The following is a 26,924-nucleotide window of genomic DNA, read 5'->3' on the forward strand; positions in this document are numbered from 1 at the left end:
AAAAACAAACAAATAAACAAATGAGCTTGCTGGAAGCTCCCTGTCTTAAATTCAAAAAAAAAAAAGAAAAAAGAAAAAGCAAAGAAAAAAGAAAAAAAAAGAGAAATACCGATCTCTCTATTAAAGAGTCTTGGCATAAATTTTCAAGGGCAAAGCATGACAAGAATACCCAGTGCGTTCTCTCACCTCTAAGCGTCTTTCTGCCTGACTCAGCCTGATTCTATCCCGATAATTTCCACTGCAGGCTGAGCATTGGAAGCATTTAAAGCATTCTTTTCCTGTGCAGTGTTTGTAAAGTAGCAGATCCTGCCAGAAGCTCACAGAGCGCATTTTTTGAACTCTCTATTTTACTTTAATAATACATGTTACTAACATCGAGCTCAACTTCCTCCTGTGACAGCAAAGAACACTTTTTGCAACGCGGTACATCAGCCACAAAAATCAGTCTAGGGGATGGAAAGACCTGCTAGGAAAGGGAAGGATTTGGGTTTTTTGTTCAGCGTCCAGGCTCATGAGCTAGCTGTCAGCACAGAGACTGATTCGGGGCTTGAACCCACAAATGGGGAGATCATGACCTGAGCCATAGCCTGACGCTCAACCACTCAGCTGACTGAGCCACCCAGGCACCCCAGGGGGAAAGATTTGTTTTTAAGGCTGCATAAGTGAATGCATTAAAATATGTGAGTTGATTAATCTAAAGAAATGCAGTTGGTGGTATTTATATCTGTCAGTGAGCCTCAAAGTGTGATCTAAAAAGCCCTAGGAGTCCTTGGAACCTTTTCCAGAAGGTCAAACTACTTTCATAATAATGCTAAGACTTTATTTCCTTTTCCACTCCAAAGACTACCTGATACATGATGACATCATTACACCAAAAGCTTAGAGAATGTGTGCCTGTACCTTTTTGTGTTTAATAAACTTTCCAGATTTAATTTCTGATCTGGAAACCAACAACAGGAATAAGCCACAAAAACAAAAGTCTTTAGGGTTCCTAGATAACCAGATTCTTGAGATCCAAAAGTGAGAATGCCTAATTCTTTATAGCACAGTTACCGAGTCCCCTAAACTCCAGCCATGGTATTTACCTCTCATCATGACTCCAGAGAGAACACCAGTGTTCCTTGTGGCCATTGCTTTGTACATGCAGGGGCGTAGCAGAAGAGAAAAAGGAAAGAGAAAGAAAAGCAGGAGAGGCCTCAGAAAGAGAAGTCTACCTGTTCAGAACAGCTTTCTGTCCCTTCCGTGAGGCTTAGAGACTGGAACTGTGTTAATCTGTAAATCACTGGTTCTGAAAATTTTCCTTGGCATGAATTACTTAGGCACCTCAAATCCTCTTTGCAATGTTGAGCAGTAACTAATAATTGTTCTGGTTTGGGTAGAAAATGTTTTTATTTTCTCTAAGAGGTCACGCTAGGCAGAATTCTAAGAATGGCTCCCAATGGTCCTTGCCCTTGAATAATCCCCACTCCTTTCAGTGTGGGGTAGAACCATAAATCTGATAAGATAATGCACCTGTGATACATTTTAAGGCAACGTGAGATTGTCCAGGTGGGTCCAATCTAATCTCAAGAGCCCTTTAAAAGCAGAGAATTTTCTCCTGCTGGTAATGGAAGAGAAAGTCGGAGACATTTGAAGAGTGAGAAAGATTTGATGTGCCACTGCTGGTGGGAGTATATGCCACGGATGTAGGCTCCCCATAGCGGTTGAGACCGACTCTTGATTGACAACCAGCAAGAATTGGGATTTCAGTCCATCAATCACAAGTAACTGAGTTCTGCTAACACCCCAAAAGAGCTTGGAAGTAGATTCTTCCTTGGAGCATCCAGGTAAGAGTCCATCCTGTCCAACATTTAATTTCTCTCTGTGAAACTCTAAGTGAAACTTCGGAACAACCCAAGCCCACCTGGACTTCTGATCTACACCATGAGCTAAATTGTTGTGGTACCTGAAAGAAGAGTAATAAATAAAATTAAAAAACAAAATGTAATATTACATTTTTAGTACATTAGTTTGTTACATTAAACTGTTAAGTTTGTGGTAATTTGTTATGCAGCTATAGGAAACAAATACAGAGGAAAATAGAATATTTTTTGAAATTGAGGTACTAGTCCACATGAGATTGTCCATTAACTGTATTTGTGTGTACAGCTCAGTGGCATTAGTACATTCACACTGTTGTGTAACCATCACCACACCGAGTTCTAAGACATTTCCCCACTCCAAAAGGAAATCTGTAGCCATTAAGCAATTCCTCCTTCTTCCCTTTCCCCCAACACCTGGCAAACACTAATGTGCTTTCTGTTTCAATGGTATTAGCTATTCTGGATGTTTCATACAAAAGGAATCCTACAATAGGCCACCTTTTGTATCTGGCTTCTTTCATTTAGCATAATATTTTGAAGGTTCATCGATGAGGTACCATGTATCAGTACTTCATTTCTTTTTATGACTGAAATATATTCCATTTTATGTGCATAACACAGTTTATTTATCCATTCACCAATCAACGGACATTTTGGGTTGTTTCCCCTTTTTGGCTCTTGGGAGCAGTGCTGCTATGTGCATGAGCATGCAAGTGTGTGTTTGAATACCTGCTTTCAATTATTTGGGGTGCAAAGGGGTAGTAATTCCAGATCACTGTTTAATTCTGTGTAACTATTTGAGGAACTGCCGAACTGTTTTCCACACAGTTGCACCACTTAACATTCTTGCCAGTTTCTTAGCATCTTTGCCAACATTTGTTTCTTTTTCTTTTCTCCTTCTCCTTCTTTTTCCTCCTCCTCCTTCTCCTTCTCCTTCCTTCTCCTCCTCCTCCCCCGCCTCTTCCTCCTACTCTGCCTCCTCCTCCTCCTTCTTCTTGTTCTTCTTCTGGAATACCTAACCTAAGGGGTGTGAAGTGGTAGCCCATTATGATTTTTGCCAGAGTCCAGCTCCAGCAGGTCCAAGGGTCTCTGAAGGATGGACAGTGTTGGCACGAGAGAGGGACTAGAGAGCCACAAGTTTCTTTCCTGATCACCAGGGAGGCATCTCTGCTCTGTCTGCTTTGGTGTTTTTTTTATTGATCAAGCAATAACATGACATCAGAAAATAGGAATTGTTTACAGTTTCTAATTCTTAGTGATAAGGTGCTTTAATCATCAAAAGTGTACAGAAACAAGTTTTACAGAAGTATTTTTTAGAACCATCCCATTCATTCTTGGCGCCAGTTTCCCAGATTAAGAAACTAACAAACCTACCTTATTTTGTACGAGTTGTTTTTTTTGCCAATAATTATGATTTTGTTTATTAATTAACAAGTTACAACCAAATCACGTAACGTTCTTACAGTGAAGTTGAGTAAATTTTATAACCAAGAATATAACAGGATGTTTTTAGTAGAAAACAGGATTAACATACATATTATTAAAGTTAGTGAAGCTAAGATTAAAATATAGGCTAAGTTGTATATAGATAGGCTAAGAGTTATTGTGGTTGGCTTATAAACTATAAGAGAAAAAGAAAAGAGGGGAAAATGTTTATTAACAAGTTGCTTAAGAAAGCCCTTTCTTTGATGTAAGCACAGTGGGGGCCCTATGTGTGTTGGCCTTGGACCTGGGTTTCCCACATTCTTATCCATCCTCATAACTGAAGTCAGTATAAGGGAGGATATTTGTCGAATGTAGACTTTGAAAGGGGATCATGTTCTGACCTTGTCTTCTACTTCTAATCTCCAATTTAGGCTCCAATTTTCTTCGGACCAGACTCAAATGGCCTGTGTTTTTGACCTTGTTTTTAATTCTTATCTCCAAATTAGGCTCCTTTTCTCTGGGCCAGACTCAAATGCAATTTTTGTGATTTAAACCCCGTCAAGTCTATGTTTTGGGTCTGCAAGGCTCATTAGAAGAACCTTTTGTCAAATATTTATAGTGTTTTGATCCAAAATCTCTTATGCAGGGACAGGAAAATGTTTTTTCTTATGGGATAGCTGTGTGGAGAATATCGGTCTGATTTGGAACCCTGTAAGGCCTAATTAATGGCAACAGGCTTAATTTCACATGAGCAGTAGTAGCAGAAAGAGATACCAGTTTCGCCTCTCATGGCAGGAACTGTGCAAACGTCTGTCATTTCCTCACTGTGGCTGTGTCATCCATCAAGGCCAGTGCGGCTCCCAGCAGGTTTTCATTTGCATTTCCCTGATGACTAATGCTCAACATGAGCACCTTTTCACAAATTTGTTAGCCATTTATATATACCTTTTTTGGAGCCAATGTCCATCCAAGCCATTCAAGTCTTTTGCCCACTTTGATTGAATAGTTTGTCTTTTTGTTGTTGGGTTTTAAGAACTCTTTATATATTCTGTATATTAGACCCTGGTCAGATATATGATATACAAATATTTTTGCCTATTCTTGTAGGTGTAAATAAACTGGTGCAGGGCATTTTTTCTCTGTTAATATATAAAAGTATGCGGGGATGTGTGTTTTTCAAAAAGAATTATACTATGTGCTTTTGAATCCTGCTTTTCTTAGGAATAATTTGTAGAAAACACTCTATTGAGATAAGGTTACACTCTAATTGTTTCTAATGCCGCATTGTGTGGGTGCACTATAATTTATTCATTTATTCCCTATTTATGACCATCAACTCTATTTCTGGTTTTGTTCACTGCTAACAATGCTGCAATTAACATCCATGTACAATAATGTCTATGTATTGTTTGTTTCATTTAATTCTGTTATTATTTCCAGGAGTGGGATTTATTTCCAGGAATGGGAGAGCTGGGCCAAAGAATATATGCATTTTTTATTTTAATGGGCATTGTTCAGTTGTTTTCCATAAATGAGTGATATATAAGAGTATTCCTTTTGCACTGCATCATTGCCAACAAGAGATGTAATCAAGTTTATAATATATATATTTTTTAGTCTGATAGTGGTTCTCAACCGGTAATGGTTTTGTCTCCTCCAGGGGATATTTGGCAAAGTCTGGAGGTATTTTTGATTGTCTTATCTGTCGATCATGGTGGGGGTAGGTGCTACTAGGTTCTTTTGGGAAGAACCAGGGATTCTGCTAAACATATTATAATAATCAAGACAACCTGCATAGCAAATAGTCATCCAGCCTAGAATGCCAACAGTGCCAAGGTTAAGAAACCCTGGTATAAAGACATGCCTCCTTTTATCTTCAGTTTGAAAACCTTTATGGGTGAGTTTGAACATCTTTCTGTATATCTATAAATTACCTAGTCTTGTTCTTTGCTCATTTTTCTTTCTTTAAAAGAGTTAAAAATTTAATGTTTATTTACTTTTGAGAGAGAGAGAGTGAGCACAAGTGGGGGAAGGGCAGAGAGAGAGAGGGAGACACAGAATCTGAAGCAGGCTCCAGGCTCCAAGGAGCTGTCAGCACAGAGCCCAATACGGTGCTCGAACTCCCCTACTGTGAGATCATGACCTGAGCCGAAGTTGGACGCTCAACCGATTGAGCCATCTAGGCCCCCGATTTGCTCACTTTTCTTTTGGTTGTTTATCCCTCTCTTTTCAATTAATAAGAGCCTTTTATATTTTATAAACACTTTATTTGTCCTTTCATTGAAAATATTATTTTTAAAATATACTTTTATTGACTTGTTTATAGTTATCTTTTGCCAAATAATAAAATCTTATTGAAGAACATAATAAAATAAGGTCTGAACAAATGGTAAGACATACCATGTCCTTAGATAGGATCCTAAAAATGTCTCTTTCTGCAAAATTAATTTATAATTTTAATGCAGTTCCAACTGGAGTCTAGACAATATCCAATTAAGATTCCAAAATTATCTTAAAGTTAATATAGAAAACTAAATGTACAAGAATGGCCAATAAAATTTTACAAAGGCAGACTTGCAAGGGTATTCTTACATCACCAGATATCAGAACACACTCGAAAGGTGCTGGAATTAATATTTGGTAACATTATTGGAATAGCCAACTATGTAAGTGAAACAGACTAGAGAATCCAGAGCTCGGCCTCACTTGTTCAGCTACAAGTTGCTCACCAATTTCTCATGAGGCTCCTCAGAAATCTTATCTCTCCCACCACTACAACCTTAGTCCAGTTCACCTCTGAGCTACCACACTAGAAGTAGAATTCACACAACCCAGGTGTTCAGGGTGTGCCCTTTGGAAGGTCCCAGGAGGTTCTGGAACTTTCCAGAGGCACACTGGGAGCAGGCAGTCACTGAGCCATTGGGAGGCAGCCCTGAATGTCCTGTCTGTGACTCAGCTATGGTGCCTCCTCATGTCACACAGAATGAATTTCATCAGAGTCCAGAACAGACTAGATTATTTAACCAAGCCAAGTTGTGAAATGATTTAGTTTCTAATACACAGTACTTCCTTTACATATGTCCCAATAAACCTATCGTCAGTTGAAGATACTTAATATGCCTAACCTACCAAACATCATAGCTTAGCCTAGCCTATCTTAAGCATGCTTAGAACACTTACATTAGCCTACACTTGGGTAAAATCCTCTAACACAAAGCCTGTTTTGTAATAAAGTGTTGAGTCTCTCATGTAATTTCTTGAACACCGTACTGAAATGACAAACAAATGGCCATGTGAGTACACAGTGGTTGTCTGCCAATAGTTTAGCCTCATGATCACAAGGCTGAGTGGGAGCCATGTCTTGTTTCCTCTGACCAGCTTCATGAGAGAGGATTATCCCACTCCTGGCTAGCTGGGGAGAAGTTCCAAATTCAAACATCAAAGTTTACTTTCTACTGAATGTGTGTCACTTATGTACCAACGTGAAGCCAAAAAACTGTTTTAAGTCCAACCATCAGAAGTTGGAGTTTGTCTATACCTTATCTTCTTTAAAGAATGGATATAACTTGTTAGAAAAATGTTTGAAGTCCTGTTTTATAAATATGTGGAACTTCTTATGGCCATATCCAAAAACATCACTCATAGTCACAAGGCCAGTGAGTCATAAGTTAGGAAATCCTGAATGAATTGATATAAGGGCATGCTCATTGCTCTTATCTAATGTTCATTTGTGGCACATAATTCACCCAACGAACAGATCAAATGCTTTATGAGATTCTCATGGCCACAGAGTCAGGCCATCACTATTCAAATGTTTCTGAATTGTCACTCTCCTCTTTTCTCCTCAACCATGCATAAACACATGCAAACATACAATCACATGCTCATTTCCTCTCCTCTAATTTGGTTATGTATTCTCCACTTGATTTAGGGAGGTATTTTAAAATACTCTCCAATCAAAAAATTAAAGTTCAAAAAAATTTGATGTTTTGAAGTCCACCTAGAGAGAAGAGATTACGACGGAAATGCCCTTCTCAACTCTAAATCTGAATACTGATTCGGGACCTCCTGTCCAGGCTCTCATAGCCCAACTCCCATAAGCTGTTCAACTTTCCTCTCCTCTCCATTCTGAGGGTGAGGGCTCCTGGCTAGAATACATCCTAACAAAGAGAAGATTTTCAGATTTGGGTGGTATTCAGGTACTGGGGGCCATAACTACTCAAGCCACATTTACTGGTGCTAAGTTCTTGTCACATCCCGGCTGGTAAATGATTTCTTAGGGTTTTACACATGACTTCTCTCCTGCTAACTGTGGGCTTTTTGTGATCAGAAATGGAGTGTGGTCTTTATTTTTATATTCTCTATGTCTATTCTGTCATTTTGAACATGGGTGTAACACAATAAATGTTTCTTGGTAGATATGTTTCTCACATGTCATGAGTTACACTTCAACCTTCATTAATCCTTTGTTACCACTTATTTATGAGTATTGTGACGTCATACTTAGCTGTAGTGAAGCATTCTCTGCTCATAGCCCCATTCTTCCTTTTTCTTTCTGTTTCCCCAACTTTATCCAATAGGATCTTCATGGTGGGGATGGAGGTAGACACAAGGTTGGGCCTGATCTCTCCTGGAGCCTTGGGGGTACCACACACCATGCACTATAGATGGCAGGAGCACAGGGGGGTGTGGTGGCCCCAGTAGAAGCCTACATACCAGGGGGAGGTGGTGAATGGGTGGGTCTCCTTAGCCCAGGCCCACAGTGGGAGGGGCTAACACCGGGCTGAGGTTGAGGGGTTGGGGTGGGGGACACTAAGTGTCTGCTCCAGAGGGACCAAGTGGCCAAGTTCTTACCCAGGGCACAAGCCCACAGGGTGGACTGTGTGGCACTCTGAATGTAGAGCTGTGCCACTCCCCCTTTTCCTCTCTGGTAAAAGGAGGACTCTAGACTGAGCCAAGCAGCTACCCTGTCCTGCCCCATCCTTGGCCAATCAGAATGGCTTTGATGTCTGCTTGAAGATGAAGCCTCAATATGCAAGTATCTTCATGATGTTGGCAATGTTGTCGTCATCTATGCTGCTGTGGGACCGGCCTATATGTTGCAAGCAGGGGCCCTGGTACATGTCCAGAAATCCATTCCCGGGCCAGCAGCTCATGGTGAAGCTGTAAGCCTTTTTCAGATTAGTCCACTGCTTGAAGTAATTTGCCACTGGCAAACCCAAGTATGTCACTGACCTGAGACTTTCAAGTCCCAGTCTCCACAGGTGACACAAATTGACTTGATGTTTGGATCTAAAAGGCTCTTTTCCCATCCACTCATTGACCCTCTCCAGCACTTGCTGTGGGCTTGGCTGACCATCCACCATGGCTTAAATAATCCTGGGGAGCTGTGTACAGAAGGGAGAAGGTTGTGGATGGACTACAGGCTGGACATATGTGGGAAAGGTAGACTCAGTCTCTATGGTCCAACGATTTAGCTTCAGGATGGGGACTTTGATGATTTCCTGAGGATGAATCTGTGGCTTGTCACATGTGGCCTCAAAATCCAGCAGTAAACAGTAGTGATATCTCTGGGGATGGAAGGGCACCATTGTCGCTGTGGATACACCAAAGCCATGGGCCACTAGTTTTTTAGTGGATACAGAGCAGAACTCTGGAACACCATAGGGAGAAAATAAGTGAGAGCCTGGTGCCTTTCTTGCTTTGGAAAGTAAATGTGAAGAAAATCGAGCTGCTGCAGTCTATAAAGGTGTGTTGAACATCCAGAAACATCTAAAACTCTGCACACTCTGACCCCGGCCAGTGAGACTCAGTTCTTCTATTTTGATGTAAAGATCTTCCGATGAAATCAACTTTAGAGTGTGTTAAGACCATAAGAGACTCTTAAATACTGAGAACAAACTAAGGGTTGATTGGAGGCGGGCAGAAAGGAAACTGGGTGATGGGCATTGAGGAGGGCACTTGTTGGGATGAGCACTGGGTGTTGTACGGAAACCAATTTGACAATAAATTATATTTTTTAAAAAGGAAGAAAAAAATAGGGTGTGTTAGGAATCACAGGGCAAGAAAAGACCTATCACTGTAGTAGTGTATGAATATCCTTTAAGGAGAACAATTCATTGGTGCTTTTGCCTGTAACTCAAGCAAATTTACATCTTTATCTATAGATATAGATATATAGATATATACTGGTAGTTATATGACTATTTTGCCATAACATATATAGAGATCTATACAGATATATGCTTATTTACCTTGAGAGAGAGAGAGCATGAGCAGAGGAGAGACAGAAAGAGGGGGGAAGAGAATGAGAATCCCAAGCAGGCTCCAGCTGTCAGCATAGAGCTAATCCCACGAACCATGAGAGCACGCCCTAAGCCGAAACCCATGAGTCAGACGCTTAACTGACTGAGCCACTGAGGTGCTCCCCAATTTATATTTCTGATCTCACTTTCTCTCTGCACCTGTGTTTAAGGGCAGATTCTCCTCCTGCTTTGAAATGTAGATTACACGTTCGAATTTAGCTTTTGTTTAGTCAGAAGTTGGAGTGCATTTATGAGCAGAGAAGAAAAGGACAGAAGAGATTCAGGTGTTTCCTTCTTAAAATTTTAATTTTGTCTGATACAATTTTTATCCAAAAACACCCCATCCATTTAAAATGTATAGTTCAGGGGCACCTGGGTGGCTCAGTCAGTTAAGCCTCCGACTTTGGCTCAGGTGAGGGTCTCCCGGTTAGTGAGTTCCAGCCCCACATCGGGCTCTGTGGTGACAGCTCAGAGCCTGGAGCCTGCTTGTGATTCTGTATCTCTGTCTCTCTCTCTGCCCCTCCCCCACCCATGCTGTGTCTCTCTTTCAAAAATAAACATTAAAGAATAAAATAAAACAAAATGTATAGTTCAATAAGTTTTGGCAAAATAATCATACAACTACCAGTAACTATCCAGGAGTTTGTGAAACAGGCCTCCGAGGCTGCTGGGATCCAGAACTGAAATGGAAGGTTTGGCCTAAGAAAGAGGAGGCTTTCCCCCCACCCCCCACCCCCCTCAGAGAAGTAGGTAAGGTGAGTGGAAATGTAGAGAAATAGGCTCTGAGTAGAGTTGGGGCGTGACCTTTAAAGCATCTCCTAATGTTTATTTCCCTGCGTGGTAGGAAACTAGGTGTGTGCCGAGGACGAGGTAAGCAAGAACGACGGGCGCTCCCACAGCGCACGGGCGCGCACAGTCGCTCACTGGGGAGAGACCACAACGAGGGGGGAAATGGCGGCCCCGCTGGGCACGTGAGCGCAGCTGCCGGCGCCGTGCTGACAGGCCGCGGGCAGGCGGACTGAGGAGCGGGACCGCTCCCAGGCGGGACGGAGGACGCGAGGGTGAAGGACAGGACACACTCAAGAGCATTTAGAGGGCGTGGAAGCCACGCTGGAGAAGGAAGTGAAGCCAGGAGGGAACCCCTGGAAGAGGGAGGTGGTTGAGGTGCGGGCTGAGGGAACTGGGGGGCCCCAGGGAAATCTTGGGGTGCTGGGCTCTGAGGGTACGAGATCCACAGAGGGGGTTCAGGCTGGTGGGGTTTAACACTGCCCACGTGGACTCGTCACGAGAGATGAGGAGGTTCAGGCCATGTTCACAGCAAGTGGCCTGTGAACTCGAGTGGAAGGCGGTGGGATCTGCCAACAGTGGACAGAAAACACAAAGAAAGGAGCATTTAGACAAACGCCAGGCTTTTAGAAAAAAGCAGTGTGGGTGTTTCACTGGGGTGGATGTTGACCGATGATCTGTGGGAGTTCAGCGGTCCTGTTGTACACCGTCCAGTCCATCAGCGAATCCCGTTGGCCTAAAATCTGTCCAGAGTCCCAACCCCTTCGGTCGGCTTTATTGCCATTACCCAGGTACGAGGGCGTCTGATGGTCGTCCCGTGACTATCCGTGCACCTCTGCCGTACTCAGCAGCCGGAAGGATTCTGCTCAAGCGTAGCCAGAATCGTAACTCTTCTGTTCAAAACGCCTCAGTAGGCTTCCCATCTCATTCAGCAACGCCCCCCCCCCCCAGGGCTTTCTAGAGCTACAGTGCCACCCCTTCAAGCCCCCAGCCCTCCCTCTTCCCACCCACCTTACTGTCCCATGTCCCCTTCTACTCATCTCACCTCCCCCCTCCCTTCTTACAAGCAGCTTCAGCCTCCTCGGTCTCCTTGCTCTTCCTGAATCGCCCCTGAGCGCGAGTTTTACTGCAGGATGCTCGCACTCACTGTTCTTTCTGCCTGCCAGCATTTTTTCCTCCCCTATATCTGTATTGTTCACGTTCTCACCTTACCTCCTCTGGGCTTTGCTTAAATGGTACCTTTCTCTCTAAGGCCTTCCCTGACCATCCTATTTAAACATTCACCTCCCTTCCATGAGCACCTTGTTTCCGCCTCTGGTTTATTTTTGCCTTAGGATCTAATGTCTGGCATCCTATATGTGTTCCTTATTGCTCCTCATCTTTCTTTTTCAAGTGGAGGGTAAATTATGCCATGAGATGACAGATTTTGTCTGCTTTTGTCCTCTTCAGTACTCATGAAGGTGCCTGGCACTTACAAAATAATCAGTAAGTGAAATGACTGAAGAGGTATTTGCTCATGACTGTAAGGTGAAATTTTAATAGAATACAGGCTTCGATACAGAGAAAAAGGAAAAAGAGACCTGATAAAAAGGTCATTTGCTCTGGAAAGAGGAAAGAGATAATGGAAAAAGAAGAAAGAAAAAATCAATAAGCTACTAATGTCTTCTAACAGGTCCTTGTTTGTTTAATTTGGACCAGATCAGATCAGAGGTCAGAGACAGAACTTAAAGAGATACGCTAAGGATTTAAGTAATCAACTGAAAGCCTCACACTCCAAGTATATAGTTTAGGAAAAGTCTGCAATTGAATTTAACAACCCCCCACACCCACACAGATTTAGATTGTAAGAAACTGTAGAACATCACTAGAAAGGGTGTTTTTTAAAGTGTGGCATTAGGTTTAGGTCGGCCAGTGCTTTAGAGGGGCTAAACATAGAATGAGAAGAAATGTTCCAGTACAATAGGTGATAAAAACGGTTACTTTCAAAGAAGTTCTCTAAACGCGAAGACAAGAAAAACTTGGATCCCGCGAGTATGGAAAATACAGTGAATAAAGTGTTAGGGAAACAGCGGTGTGGGAGGAGAACGGGAGAAGGTAGTTAAATATAAACCTGGTTTTATTTGCAAAGCTTTAATCTCCATAAACAGCACCTTCTTAAAGCAAATACCTAGTCCAGGGAGTTTGTAACATTGACGTGTCAAAATCTCGGCTGTAGTCTAAATGATTCCCAATTCTGGGGGAAACAATCTGTTTGGAGTCCATTGTTCTGAGCATTATATGACAGCGGTTCATAAAATATTAAGAAGTTAGCTACTAAGAAAAATATTAATATGTGATTATCCAAACCAGGCTTTAATCACTGGAAATTTATAAATAAGTCTGTTAGTTCCTTGAGGGCTGTCCATCTGCTAGGTATTTCCCTTCAGTAACTAGAACTTTGTTTTTATGAATGATTAACACTAAATATTTGTTTAATGGAGTTGGAGGATGCCAAATATGTTGTACTCATTTTTGGGAAAGGCGAATGATCAATCTGTACTAAATGAAATAAATTATAAATACAAATCAGATTTTGTCTACTCAGATAATGTTGGAATATTGATGTGTTTACCATCCGTACTGTCCTGTGAGCTGGATTAAGGTGTTTTACTACCAAAACAGAATGGTGCTCTATTCCAAGAGTACAGACAAAAATTAGATTAATGGAAATAATTTTCTCAATTTACATTTTCATTCCCATTAATTGTTCTGAAACATTAAGCTTCTATTGCCATTTGCTCACAATAGAACCTGGTGCAAGAACATAAGAACTCAGCAAAAATTAGGCTAATGTGCAATCTTGAGCTCATTGCTAACCGGCCATCAAAATCATGACTTAGAGAAAACAATATTTATAATATGAGCTGTTGTCTGATGGAAAACTATTTTCCTTTAGAGACTGTGACATCTACCTTTGGCTTGAGCCAGACCATGCTGAGAGCCTTGAACTTGAATCACACAGCCCTGGCCTTTTACTGAGCTGTGCTCTGGTGGGAATCCATCAGCCATTCTTGAGGGATGCACTGGAAACAGACTTATAAGATCTACTCTCGTCATAGACACTCTGCACATTACATGAGGGTCTCTTTCTGTGGTCCTTTGAGAGACATTTTTAATTTTAGCACCAAGAAAAGTGCTTCTTCTGCACACGTTTTGGGGGGGACACTCTATTGTATAACTGATAAGGTTTTTCTTTTTAGAGCATCTGCTGTTTTAAAACTCCCTACTAGGGGCGCCTGGGTGGCTCAGTCGGTTGAGCCTCTGGCTTCTGCTCAGGTCATGATCTCACAGTTTGTGGGTTTGATCCCCGCGTCGGGCTCTGTGCTGCCAGCTAGCTCAGAGCCTGGAGCCTGCTTCAGATTCTGTGTCTCCTTCTCTCTCTGACCCTCCCCTGCTCACACTGTCTCTCTCTATCTCTCAAAAATAAATAAAAGACATAAAAAATTTTTTTTAAATCCCTGCTAAATCCACTATATAATGCCACTATGTTGACATAATCATTGTTATTAGTAAAAATTAATACATATATAGTGATTAATATGTGCCATGTACTATTCTAAGTGCTATACATAGAATAGTGCATAGTCTTTGTCACTATTTCCCTAAGACTATTGAGAAACATTTTGCATTGTTATCGGTCACATCTAGACACATAATTGCCACACTCCAGACTGTCAGAAAGCCTTTTCAGTCAACAAGAAGGAACTTTGATTGAAGGCAGTTGGGATAAATAGAACAGTAAACCCATTACCAAATGTCATGCCCCCAGAGGCAGGTGGGTGTATGAAATTATCTGAAACATTGAGAAGTTGGCCTTAAAGGTAGAAAATGAAAGCGCTGATGAACTGTTGATGGCTCAAGTGTGGGTGAGTGGTAAAACTCAAGGAAGCAGAACCATCACCTAAGCATTGAAAACCTTGTCATTATCCAAATATGAGATTGCCTCATCTCTCCACTGGTCAGTATCCCACATATGACACCCTTTTGTCCACCTGGCTTCCTACCCCAGTGCCATGCCTTCTGACCAGCATGCCCTGTCCTCTGAGCAAGCCAGAATCTTGTCCCAGGTTGGCATCCCTAACACATCTGCAAAGGTAACCTACTTTTAATCTAATTACCATATTCTGGTTTCTCTTCAGATCTCAGATCATATAAATCTTTCGCCTTTTAATCTAATTACCACCATCCTAACCCTTATCCTAATCCACTGATTTGGCATTCTGCATAGATTGCCTTGATACACATCCAGTATCTTCAAGATCTGAAACAAATGACCTTCTCCAAAAGCTTTCACAACGTGACTCCATCTTACATAGGTACTCTGTTGGTTGACATTTTCGTACTCAGAGTATAATCTGCCCATAGTCTCTATTTGCTGCTCCTCCTCCTTCTTCTCCTTCTCCTTCTTCTTTTATGGAAGTACAGTTGACACACAATGTAATTCAACTACTATACATACTGCAGGCATAGCTGCCATCTGTAACAATACCATTGACTATATTCCTTATGCTGTACCTTTCATTCTGTGACTTACTCATTCCATAACTGGAAGTCTGCATCTCTCACTTTCCTTTACCCATTTTACTCACCTCCCTTATGCCTCTCCCCTCCAACAACCACCAGTTTGTTCTTTGTATTTGTAGGTCTAATTCTGTTTTGTTTGTTTTGTTTTTTAGATTCCAAATCTAAGTAAAATCATGTAGTATTTGTCTCCTTCTATGTGATTTATTTCACTTAGCATAATACCCTCTAGGTCCATCCATGTGGTAATAAATGGGAGATCTCATTCCTTTTTAAGGGTAGGTTATATTCCATTGTGTATAGATACTACATCTTCTTTATCCATTCCTCAATCTATGGATGCTTGGTTTGCCTCCATATTGTAACTGATAATTGTAATTGATATTGTAAATGATATTACAACAAACACAGGGGTTCCTATATCTTTCCAAATTTGTGTTTTCATTTTCCCTGCCTAACCAGTAATCCCATTACTGGATCATGTGGTAGTTCTATTTTTAATTTTTTCAAGGAGCCTACATACTGTTCTCCACAGTGGCTGCACCAATTTACACTCCTACTAACAGTTGCACAAGTGTTCCCTTTTCTCCATATCTTTGCCAACACTTGTTATTTGTTGTCCTTTAAAATTCTAGATATTTTGATAGGTGTGAGGTGACATCTCATTGTGGTTTTGATTTGTATTTCCCTGAGGATGAGTGATGTTGAGCAACGTTTGATGTGTCTGTTAGCCATCTGTATGTATTCTTTGGAAAAATGTCTATTCAGGTCCTTTGGCCAGTTTTTTTTTTAAAGTAGGCTCCATGTCCAGCACAGAGCCCTGCGTGGGGCTCAAACTTATGACCTTGAGATCAAGATGTGAGCCGAGATCAAGAGTTGGATGCTTACCTGACTGAGACACCCACATGCTCTGTTTTGCCCATTTTTAAATCATATTTTATTTTTGTTGAATTGTGTAAGTTATTTATGTATTTTGGATGTTAACTCCTTATTGGATATATCATTTTCAAATATCTTCTCCCTTTAGTAGGTTGCCTTTTTGTTTTGTTGATCATTTCCTTTGCTATCCAAAAGCTTTTTCTTCTGGTGTTTTATTTACTTCTTATGTTTATCTTCTCTGTCCAACTAGGTAAGAGCCGGAGCAATGTCTTTTACTTTTTTAAATATACTCTCCCCTATAATGCCTATCATAGTACTTTGTTGTATAAATAGGATGAGCTCAATAAATATTTTTAAAAAGCAAATTAACATGGTGGTACATCTAGGGATGTTAATATTATTTTTTCTTGCCATATACCAAATGCAAAATACATAACTATCTTTGGTGAGGACGTTTCATACAACCAAGAGAAGCAAATCTTAAAGTTTTCAACGCAGTACCTAGATATAAAAAGCTTCTCACCACCTGGGCATTGAGAATGTAAATGTCACTCCACACAAAGTCATTTTATCTGCCTGTGTCTTATTGCTTGCCCATCTCTAGTCTCTGACAACGTAAGAACTTGGAAGAATTAGGCATTCTGAATTTTTCATAAAATCACTTTCTATTAGGAAAAAATTCCCAGAAAAAAATAGTAGCACAGAAATCTCTAATATTTTTAAGTGTGTGTTAGGTCTACTATCTTAGGGCATGCGTCAGTGATAGCACCCAAATCCACTGCCCCATGAATTGCTCTTTCTTGGCCTGTCTGGAGAAGTGAATGGTAAAACATTCATGGCTTTTTAAAGATTCAAGCTATTTGGTTAATGTGGTTTCCCTGAGTTTGCCAAAATGTTTCTGAACTCAAATAATTGTGATTATTCAAAGTTATTCTTAAAAACAATGAAGTCTGGGGGTACCCGGGTGGTTCAGTGGTTAAGCATCCAACTTCGCTTGTCATGATCTCACAGTTTGTGAGTTCGAGCCCCACGTTGGGCTCTGTGCTGACAGCTAGCTCAGAGCCTGGAGTCTGCTTTAGATTGTGCATCTCCCTCTCTCTCTGCCCCTCCCCAACCCATGATCTGTCTCCCTCTCTCTCTCTCAAAAATAAATAAGTACTAAAAAAACAATTAAAAAAACAACAACAAAGTTTGTAATTTCTTTTAACAACTTGAAAAAAATCGTAGAGCGGGAATTCTGTTTCTCCTCTGACCTTTGCATATTTGTGATACACTCACAGACCCTCTATTCTAATTTTCAATTATGATTATTAGTAACACTTAGGATTTTATCTATTAGTCATCGCCAAGTCATGATTCCACAGTGACTCATACAGCTCCTTTGCATAGAAACCAATTATGACACAACAAACAGTGGACAATGATATGTCAGTGGAGGATACACTATACGACAAAAGTTGTAATATAATATAAGTGACTTCAAAGAGAGGAATAAAAATACAGAAAGTGCTTTTTATTTCCAAAAAAAGAGGGCTTTTAATTTTTCATACAACATCAAATATAACCTGAACATCTCATTGATCCACCCAAAGTATTATTCAGATTAATAGGCATTATTAATTCATATTTGTATATTAATAATTAATAACTTATGTCTACCTGCCTGGGGGGGATGAATTATAAGTGTTACAATTTTTCCATTCTATGGAGGAGAAACCAGGCTGAAAAAGAGGCTGGAAGTCTGATCACCTGGTTTCTAGCTTCATCATCTCTGACACAAATAAACAATACTTTCAGGCAAGTTGTTTAACCTTTGGAGACAGTCTTCTCACATATAGGATGACAAAAATCGGAGCCCATGCTCCATCCTCATCACAGTCCCTACTTACTACTCCACATGGTTTTCTTGTCCCTCCTATCTCTTGGTAGATTCTAGAAGAGGAGAGAGCCTGCCCACTTCCTCAGTAGACAGACCATGATTAGCTACATAATTTGTGGGGCCCACTGCAAAATAAAAAGGTCAGCCTCCTTGTTAAAAAATTATTAGGAATTTCAAGAGCAAGCCAAAGGAGCATTAAACTAAGCATGGGGCCCCTCCGAGCACGGGGGCTCTTTGAGACTGAACAAGTCACACAGCAGCGAGGCTGGCCCTGCAGAGACCAAAGGAATTTTTCTTTTTCTTTTTTTTTTCCTTAATTTTTAAATGTTTTTTTATTTATTTTTGAGAGACAGAGAGAGACAGCACAAGCAGGTAGGGTCAGAGAGAGAGAGAGAGACATAGAATCTGAAGCAGGCTCCAGGCTCTGAGCTGTCATCACAGAGCCTGCTGCGGGGCTCGAACCCACGAGCCGTGAGCTGACCTGAGCTGAAGCCGGATGCTTAACTGACTGAGCCATCCAGGTGCCCCAGGAATTTTTCTTTTAGTTCAAACACTCTTGTTTGCTCTTAACAGAATGAAAATCAGCGAAATATTGGTGGAACAGTGACATGCCTCATTAAAGAAAAGAAATAATAAAAATACAGTATTAGAAAGCCAGTGTTTCTGGGGCGCCTGAATGGCTCAGTCAGTTAGGCGTCTGAGTTCGGCTCAGGTCATGATCTCGCTGTTTGTGAGTTTGAGCCCCACGTCAGGCTCTGTGCTGACAGCTCAGAGCCTGGAGCCTGCTTCAGATTCTGTGTCTCCCTCTCTCTCTGCCCCTCCCCTGCTCACTGTCTGTCTGTCTCTCTCTCTCTCTCTCTCAAAAATAAATAAACGTTAAAAAAAAAAAGTCAATATTTTAGACCGGCCAAGATGACAAAATAGGAGACTCCTGACTTTCCCTCCTGCCATCGATTTGGCAAATATATAGCTACACATGGATCAATTCCCTCTGAGAGAAATCTAAAACCCAACTGAGTAATTCCTTCACATCAGCTTACTGAGAAAACACACAATCCAAATGGGTAGGAAATGCTGACACAACCCACAGACATCCCACCCCTGGCAAGGAGAGACCTCCCAACTCCCAGCTCCTCCCTGTGAGTGACCAGTTTGGACCACACATGGAGTGCTCACCATTTAAGGCTACTATGCAAGGGATGGGTCCCCAAGTCGCTTAGCTTAGGGAGCCAACAGGGTTTGGCATTTGCAAGTCCCACAGGACAATACCAAACAAAGAAGCAGTTGTTAAACCCGCCTCACAGCCATTCCCCAGGGCTCAGAGCACACGGAGCAGGCAAAGGTGGCTGTTTTCCAGTTTCTCCCTGGAAGGGCTTTGAGCGCACAATTTCCCAGCTGCTACAGGTGAGTCTGGCTTCTAATCAGTCTGCATCTGGGTGCTGACTGGGATCCTCCTGGGAGCCCTAAAATCCTGGGGAGCACTTGTCCCACATTCTGCCTCTGGCTCATTTCAACAACAACAGCAGCAGTAGCAACAAACAAGTTGCCAGCTTCTTTCTGGAAGGAAAGTGTCCGCACATAAAGTGCTCCAAGTTTTGCAGTTGCCACCCGAGGAACCGGTTCTGAAGTCACTAACTTCAATAGCCACCAGGGCTTGGCATTTAGAAGGCCCCAAGACCATATTAAAGCAAAAAAGCAGTTTTAAAAGGCACACAAGCCCTTTTTGCAGCTCTCTCTTCCCTGGCTCAGTACAGAAGGAAGAGGCAAAAACATTCAACTGCCAGTTTCTCCCTAGAACGCATTTGATTGTATAGCTTCCTAGCTGCAGTGTGAGATTCTGGCTTCTAGTTAGACTGCATGTGGGAGCAGACCGGGATCTTCTCAGGAGCCTGAAAGAGCTGGTGGGCATGTCTTCTACCATCTCTCCTCAACTTGTCCAGCAGTAAAACCAAGTCTCCAGCTTCTCCCTGGAAAGAGCATATCCACTCACGTAGCACCTAAAATGTTAGAGCTGCCACATGAGGGACTGGCTCCCGAATGATCTAGCTCTGGGGCTGACAGGGCTCAGCATCTACACGTCCCCCAGGACCACACAAAATAAAGAGATGAGTTTACATGGATGCACAAGAACCTCTAGCAACTTTTCTATAGCTCAGCACAAAGTAAGCAAAAATACCCAGTTCCCAGTTTCTTCTTGATAGGGACTAGATTATACATCTACTATCCTGACTTTCCCAGCGGCTGCCTGAGGTCAGGCTTCCAATTAACCTAAATGGATGGGATGATGGGGCAGACAATTAATAGTCCATGAAACTGAAAAGGCATGAGGGCATTTCCCGTATCTTTGGGACGATAATGGATCTTGATACACCCCAATCTACTGGGACCCATAAAAACAAAGGCAGCAGAATAGACAGTCACAAAGAATGGAGAAGCAACAATAACCTCAGGCTTGGCTGATTGGAGAGGCTGATCAACAACACAAGTCTAGGCCGTCAAGACTGGGAAAGGTGTCTCTCTCATCTAATGCACAGAAAACAATGAAGAAAGCCAAGGAAAATGAAGAAATGGAGAAATGTATTCCAAACAAAAGAAGAAGATAAATTTTTGGAGATTAACCCTGACAGAGAGTTAATGGTCATAAGTATGCTCCCAAATCAGGAGAGCAGTGCAGGAACAAAGTGTGAATTTCAACAAAGAGATGGAAAATATTTAAAAGCTCCAAACAGTAATCATTGAACTAAAGAACACAGTAACTTAAGTAAAGACTTCAATAGAGGGGTTCAATGGCAGACTAGATCAAGTAGAAAGAAAAATCAGTGAGCTCAAGTCAAGGCAGTGAAAATCATCCAATCAGAGAGCAAAAAATAAGAAAGAATGGAGATAACTTGAGGGACATATAGGACACCATCAAGTGGACCAATACATGCAATAGGATCTGAGAATGAGAAAAGAGGGAAAGTGATGGGAAGCTGATTCAAAGAAACAGTGGCTTAAGATATCCCAAACCTGAGGAAAGAAATAGATATCCCGGTCAAGAAAGCTCAAATATTACCAAAGAAGATGAATCCAAAAGAGACCCATGCCAAGACACATTATAATTGTATTGTCAAATGTTAAAGAAAGTGAAAGAATCTCAAAATTGGCATCATAAAAGTGACTTGTTAGGTACAAGGGATCCCCCATAAAACTATCATCAGATTGTTCAGCAGAAACCTTGTAGGCCAGAGGGGAGTGGGATGATATATTTAGAGTGCTAAACAAAAACAGCAACAACAAATAAGAAACAGCCAGCCAAGAACACTCAACCCAGAAAAATAGCCTTCAGAACCGAAGGAGAGAGATTTTCCCAAACAGGAGCCAAAGGAGCTCATCATCACTAGATCAGCCATACAAGAAATGTTAAGGGAAGTTCTTCAAGCTGAAATGAAAAGATGCCAATTACTAATATGAAAATACAGGAAAGTATAAACCTCGCTGTCAAAAGTAGATATAGAACTAAATTCAGGATATGCTAATATTGTAATGATGATGTGTAAATCATTACAACATAAAAGACAAAGATCTTAAAATAATTATAGCTACAGTAATTTGTTAATGGACACATAATATTAAAAGATTTAAATTGTGACATCAATAACAAAATGGGGAGGGGGACCTAAAAATGTAGAGGCTTTGTGTGTGTTTGTAAGTTGTTATTAGATTAAAATAGACCATTATACATACGAGATGTTACATATAAGCCTTATGGTAACTACAAAACCTGTAGCAGATATGCAAAGGATAAAGAGAAAGGAATCAAAGGATACTACAGAAAACCATCAAATCACAGAGGAAGAGAGCAAGAATGGAACAAAAGTGGAACACTAAAATGGCCAGAAAACAATGAACAAGATGGAAATATTAAGCTCCTATCTATCAATAGTTACTATAAATATGAATAGACTATATATACATTCTCCAATCAAAAGACATAGAGTTGCTGATGGATATAAAATAAGAACCAATTACATAACTGCCTATAAAAGAATAACTTCAGCTTTAAGGACTGAAAAAGAAGGGATGAAAAAACATTTTCTCATGCAAATAGAAACAGAGCAGGGTAGTTATATTTATATCAGACTAAATAAACATTAAGCCCAAAACAACAGGAAAAATCAGGTAAGTATATAATGATAAATGTGTGAACTCCTCCAAAAGATATAATAACTGTAAATTCTTATGCACCCACCATTAGGCACCTAAAAATTAAAAAAACAAACAAACCACAATTATTAACAGATCTAGAGAAATAGCAATATGATAATAGTAGGAAACTTTAGCCCCTCACTTTCAACAATGGACAGATCATCCAGGTGTATAATCAGATGAAACTTACAGGCATTTCCAGAACATTGTGACCATTGGCAGTAGGCTACACCTTTCTCAAGCACACATGGATTATTTTCTAGGAGAGACCATATGTTAGGCCACAAGACCAGTCTTCATAAATTCAAGAAAGTCAGAATCATATCTAGCATCTTTTCAAACCATAATGACATGAAACTAGTAATCAGTTCCAAGAAGAAAATAAAAATGCACACATATGTGGAGATTAAACAACATGGTCCTGAACAACTGATGAGTCAGAAAAGAAATCAAATGGGAACTCAAAAAATATCTTGAGACAAATGAAAATGGAAACACAATATACCAAAACTTATGAGATGCAGCAAAAGTAGTTCTAAGAGGGAAGTTTATAGTGATAAATGCCTACATTAAGAAAAAACAAAGATATCAAATAAACCTAACATTACATCTCAAAGAACTGAAAGAAAGGAACAAACTAAGCCCAAAGTTAGTAGAAGGAAGGAAGTAACAGTAGCAGTGGAAATAAACAAAATATAAATTAGAAGGACAATATAAAAAGATCAGTGAAACTAGGAGCTGATTTTTTGATAAGATAAACAAAATTGGTAAAACTTTAGCTACTTTAAAATAAAAAGAAGTAAGACTCAAAATTATAAGATCAGAAGTGAAAGAAGACACATTACAACTGATATTACAGATATACTAAAGATTAGAAGATTATTATGAACAATTATACACCAAAAATTTGGATAACCTAGAAGAAATTAATAAATTCCTGGGAACAGGGGTGCCTGGGTGGCTCAGTTGGTTAAGTGTCTGACTCTTGGTTTAGGCTCAGGTCATGATCTCATGAGTCATGAATTCAAGGCCCACATTGGGCTCTGTGCTGACAGCTCAGAGCCTGGAGCCTGCCTTAGGTTCTGTGTCTCCCTCTCTCTCTCTCTGCTCCTGCCTGGCTTGCACTGTCTCTCTCTCTCAAAAATAAATAAATATTAAAAAATAAAATAAATAGTTTAAAAAATCTTGGGAATATCTAACCTACCAAGACTGAATCATGAAGAATTAGAAAATTTGAACAGAACAACAATGAGTGAGGAGATTGAAGCAGTGATCAAAAGCCACCCAACAAAGGGAAACCCAGGATGAGATGGCTTCATGGACCAAATATTTAAGGAAGAATTAACACCAATCCTTAAACTCTTACAAACAAAAAGGATGATAGTCTCTCACACTCATTTTTTGAGCCCAGCATTGCCCTCATACTGAAGCCAGACAAAGACATGCAAAAAAAGAAAATTATAATCCAATACCCCTGATTAATACAGATGCAAAAATCCTCAACAAAACATTAGCAAACTGAATTTGATAATATGGTATAAGGATCATACACCATGATCAAGTGGGATTTTCTTGGGATGCAAGGATAGTTCAATGTATGCATTCAATAAATGTGGTACACTACTTTAATAAAATGAAAAACCCATATTACAACATCACTTAAATAGATGCAGTAAAACATTTAACAAAATTCAACACCCTTTCATGATACAAACTCTCAAGTAGGTATAGAAGAAATGTACTTCAACATACAAAGACCATCCATATATGGCAAACCTACAGCTAGCATCATATTCAATGGTGACAAGCTGAAAGTGTTTCCTTTAAGGTCAGGAGCAAGACAAGCATGCCCACACTAGCCTTTTTTATTTAAAATAGTACCAGTAGTCCTGGCCAGGGCAATTAAGCAAGAAAAAGAAATAAAAGGGTCAGAAAGGAGGAAGTTAAATTGTCTCTATTTGCTGATGACATGATGTTATATTTAGAAAACACTAAAGACTACACAAAACACTAATACTATGGTGTTATGTATTTTATAAGTTATAGTTAGAGCTAATAAATTCATCAAAGTTTCAGGATACAAAATTCATATGCAAAAATCAGTTGCATTTCTATATACTAACAACAAACTATTGGAAAGAGAAATTAAGGGGAAAAATCCAATTTACAATAGGATTGAAAGAATAAAATACTTAGGAATGAGTTTAACCAACGTGGTTAAGTTTACTTAACCTTTCATGGATTATAAGAATTTGTATTGTTAAAATGTCCATACAACCCAAAGTGATCCACTGATTCAGTGCAATCCCTATCAAAGTTCTAATGACATACTCCACAAAAAAATAGGGAAAAATCCTAAAATTCATATAAAACCACAAAAGATTCCAAATATCCAAAGCAATCTTGGGAAAGAAAAGCAAAGCAGAGGCATCACACTTACTGATTTCAAACTCACTACGAAGCTATAGTAGTCAAAAGAGTAGGATATTGGCATAAAAACAGACATATCGATGAACAGAATTGAGAGCCAGAAATAAAATCATGCACATATGGTCAATTAATTTTTGACAAAGATGCCAAAAATACATAATAGGAGTAGGATAGTCTCTTTGATAAGTGTGTTGGTATAATTCAGGATCTACATGCAAATGAATGAAGTTGGACCATTAGCTTACACCATATAGAAGTATCAACTCAAAATAGGTTAAAGACCCAAATATAAGGCCTGATCTCCTAAAACTCCTAGAACATTGAAGATAAGGTCTTTGACATTGGTCTTGGCAATGATTTTTTGGATATGAAGCCAAAAGCATAAAGTAAACAAGTGAAACTACATCCAACTAAAAGTCTTCTGTACAGAAAAGGAAAACTATCAACAAAATGAAAAGAACTTACTGAATGAAAGAAAATATTTGCAAACCACGTATCTGGTAAGGGATTAATATCAAAAATGCATAAGGAATTCATACAACTCAAGAGCAGAAAACTCAAATAACCCAAATAAAAAATGGGCAAAGGGAATATACGTTTTTCAAAGAAGACACATAAATGGCCAACAGATATATGAAAAGATGCTCAACATCACATCAAGGAAATGCAAATCAAAACCATAATGAGATATCACCTCATACTTGGTTAGAAAGGCTCTTATCAAAATGACAAAAGACCACAAATCATGGTGAAGAAGCACACTTTGATGGGAATGTGAACTGGCACAGCCTCTATGGGCAACAGTATGGCACTTCCTCAAGAAATTAAAAATAAAACTACTGTATCATATTATTTAGCAATCCCATTTGTAGATATATATACAAAGGAAACCAAATCATCAGCTTGAAGAGACATCTATATCCCCATGTGCATTGCAGCATTATTCATGATAGTCAAGCTATGGAAATGACTTAACTGTATACTGATAGATGAATGGATTTAAAAAATGTGGTATATATACAATAGAATATTATTAAGTCTTAAGAAAAGAAGGAAGTCTTGCCATTTGTGACAACATGGATGAAGCTGGTGGTCCTTAGGCTAAGTGAAATAAGCTAGACAAAGAAAGACCAACACTGTGTAGTATCACTACAAGCAGAATGAAAAAAAAAAACATTGAAGTCATAGAAGCAGAGTAGAATGGTGGCGCCAGGGGCTAGCAAGTAGAAGAAATGGGGGAGAAGCTGGCAAAAAGGGTATAAACTTTCAATTATAGGCTAAATAAGTTCTGAGGACTTATTTATTAACATTTTTTTATGTTTATTTATTTTTGAGAGAGAGACAGAGTGCGAGTGGGGGAGGGGCTGAGAGAGAGGGAGACACAGAATCTGAAGCAGTCTCCAAGCTCTGAACTGTCAACACAGAGCCCAACTGGAGGCTCAAACGCACCAACAGCGAGATCATGACCTGAGCCAAAGTCGGACACTCAACTGACTGAGCCACCCAGGTTCCCCGTCTGAGGATTTAATACATAGCATGGAGACTATAGTTGATAATACTGTATTTTATATTTGAAGTTTGCTAAGATAGTTGATCTTAAGCATTCTGACCAAAACAAAACAAAAACAAACCAAACCAGTAACTGTGAGGAGATGATGAGTTAATTAACTTGACAATGGGGATCCTTTCACAACATTTACTTACATATGTCAAATCATCAAGTTGTGCACTTAAACATATTACAGTTTTATGTGTCAAAAATATTTCAAAAAAGGTGGGGGGAAGAAAGAAAGCCATTATTTTGTGGATGTTTGAAGGTCCCCTATGCATTCACAGGACTCAGCCCACCCATGGATGCAGTAGGTAACTCTGATAGAGAGACAGTAGTAACAAAGATGTTCCCAATGAATTCTACTCCTTGGGATGCACCTGTGACTTGTGTTAACTAATAGGACACTGCAGAGTGAGGCCATGCCAGGTCTGGGCCTGGCCTTTAAGCAGACTGGCAGCTTCTGCTTCCTAAGCCATGAACACTTGCTTTGAGGACCCTGAACCACCTGCTGGAAACAGAGAATAGATGGACCACTTGGATGCCGCGTTATGAGGAAATGACCTGAAACCCCATGGGAGTGATAGAGGACCAGCCGTTTCAATGTCCTGTTGAGCCTTCTGATGACTCTGGCTACAGCCATGTCTGACTATAACCTCACTGGAGACCCCCAAATGTAGTCAGCAAACCAGCCAGCCGAGCCCAGTGAACTCATAGAATCATGAGAGAGAATCAACGTGTTGCTTTAAGCGTTAAGATTTGGGACAGTTTGTTCCACAGAAAGACGGTCTTACCAGGGACTGCGTAGCCCACGTGACCGAAAGTGGACCAGAGAGCTCCCCACTCTCAGTGTCTATCGGATCAGTGGATGCCAAGTTCCCAGGGAAAGGACCGCAGAAAGGGGAAGTTGTTGGGGGAAGGGAGAGGGGGAGGTTGGGGCCCTGGAGGGAAGGGCACTGAAAGAGAAGGGCGCTGCTCTCGCCAGCGTTAGCAGGAACAGCTGCATTTGGGCCAATGGTTCCAATGCTGTTTTACAGGTTTTAGCTCTCCCTTAGGTGAAC

The 26,924-nt window shown here is 40.3% G+C and overlaps 1 pseudogene; it reads right to left on the reverse strand.

Annotated features, from left to right (window-relative positions):
- Window positions 1-8,278: 8,278 nt before the first annotated feature.
- Window positions 8,279-13,426, reverse strand: LOC115287074 (annotated as a pseudogene).
- Window positions 13,427-26,924: the final 13,498 nt, after the last annotated feature.

This window comes from Suricata suricatta, chromosome 3, assembly GCF_006229205.1.
Source record: "Suricata suricatta isolate VVHF042 chromosome 3, meerkat_22Aug2017_6uvM2_HiC, whole genome shotgun sequence".
Classification (NCBI taxonomy): domain Eukaryota; kingdom Metazoa; phylum Chordata; class Mammalia; order Carnivora; family Herpestidae; genus Suricata; species Suricata suricatta.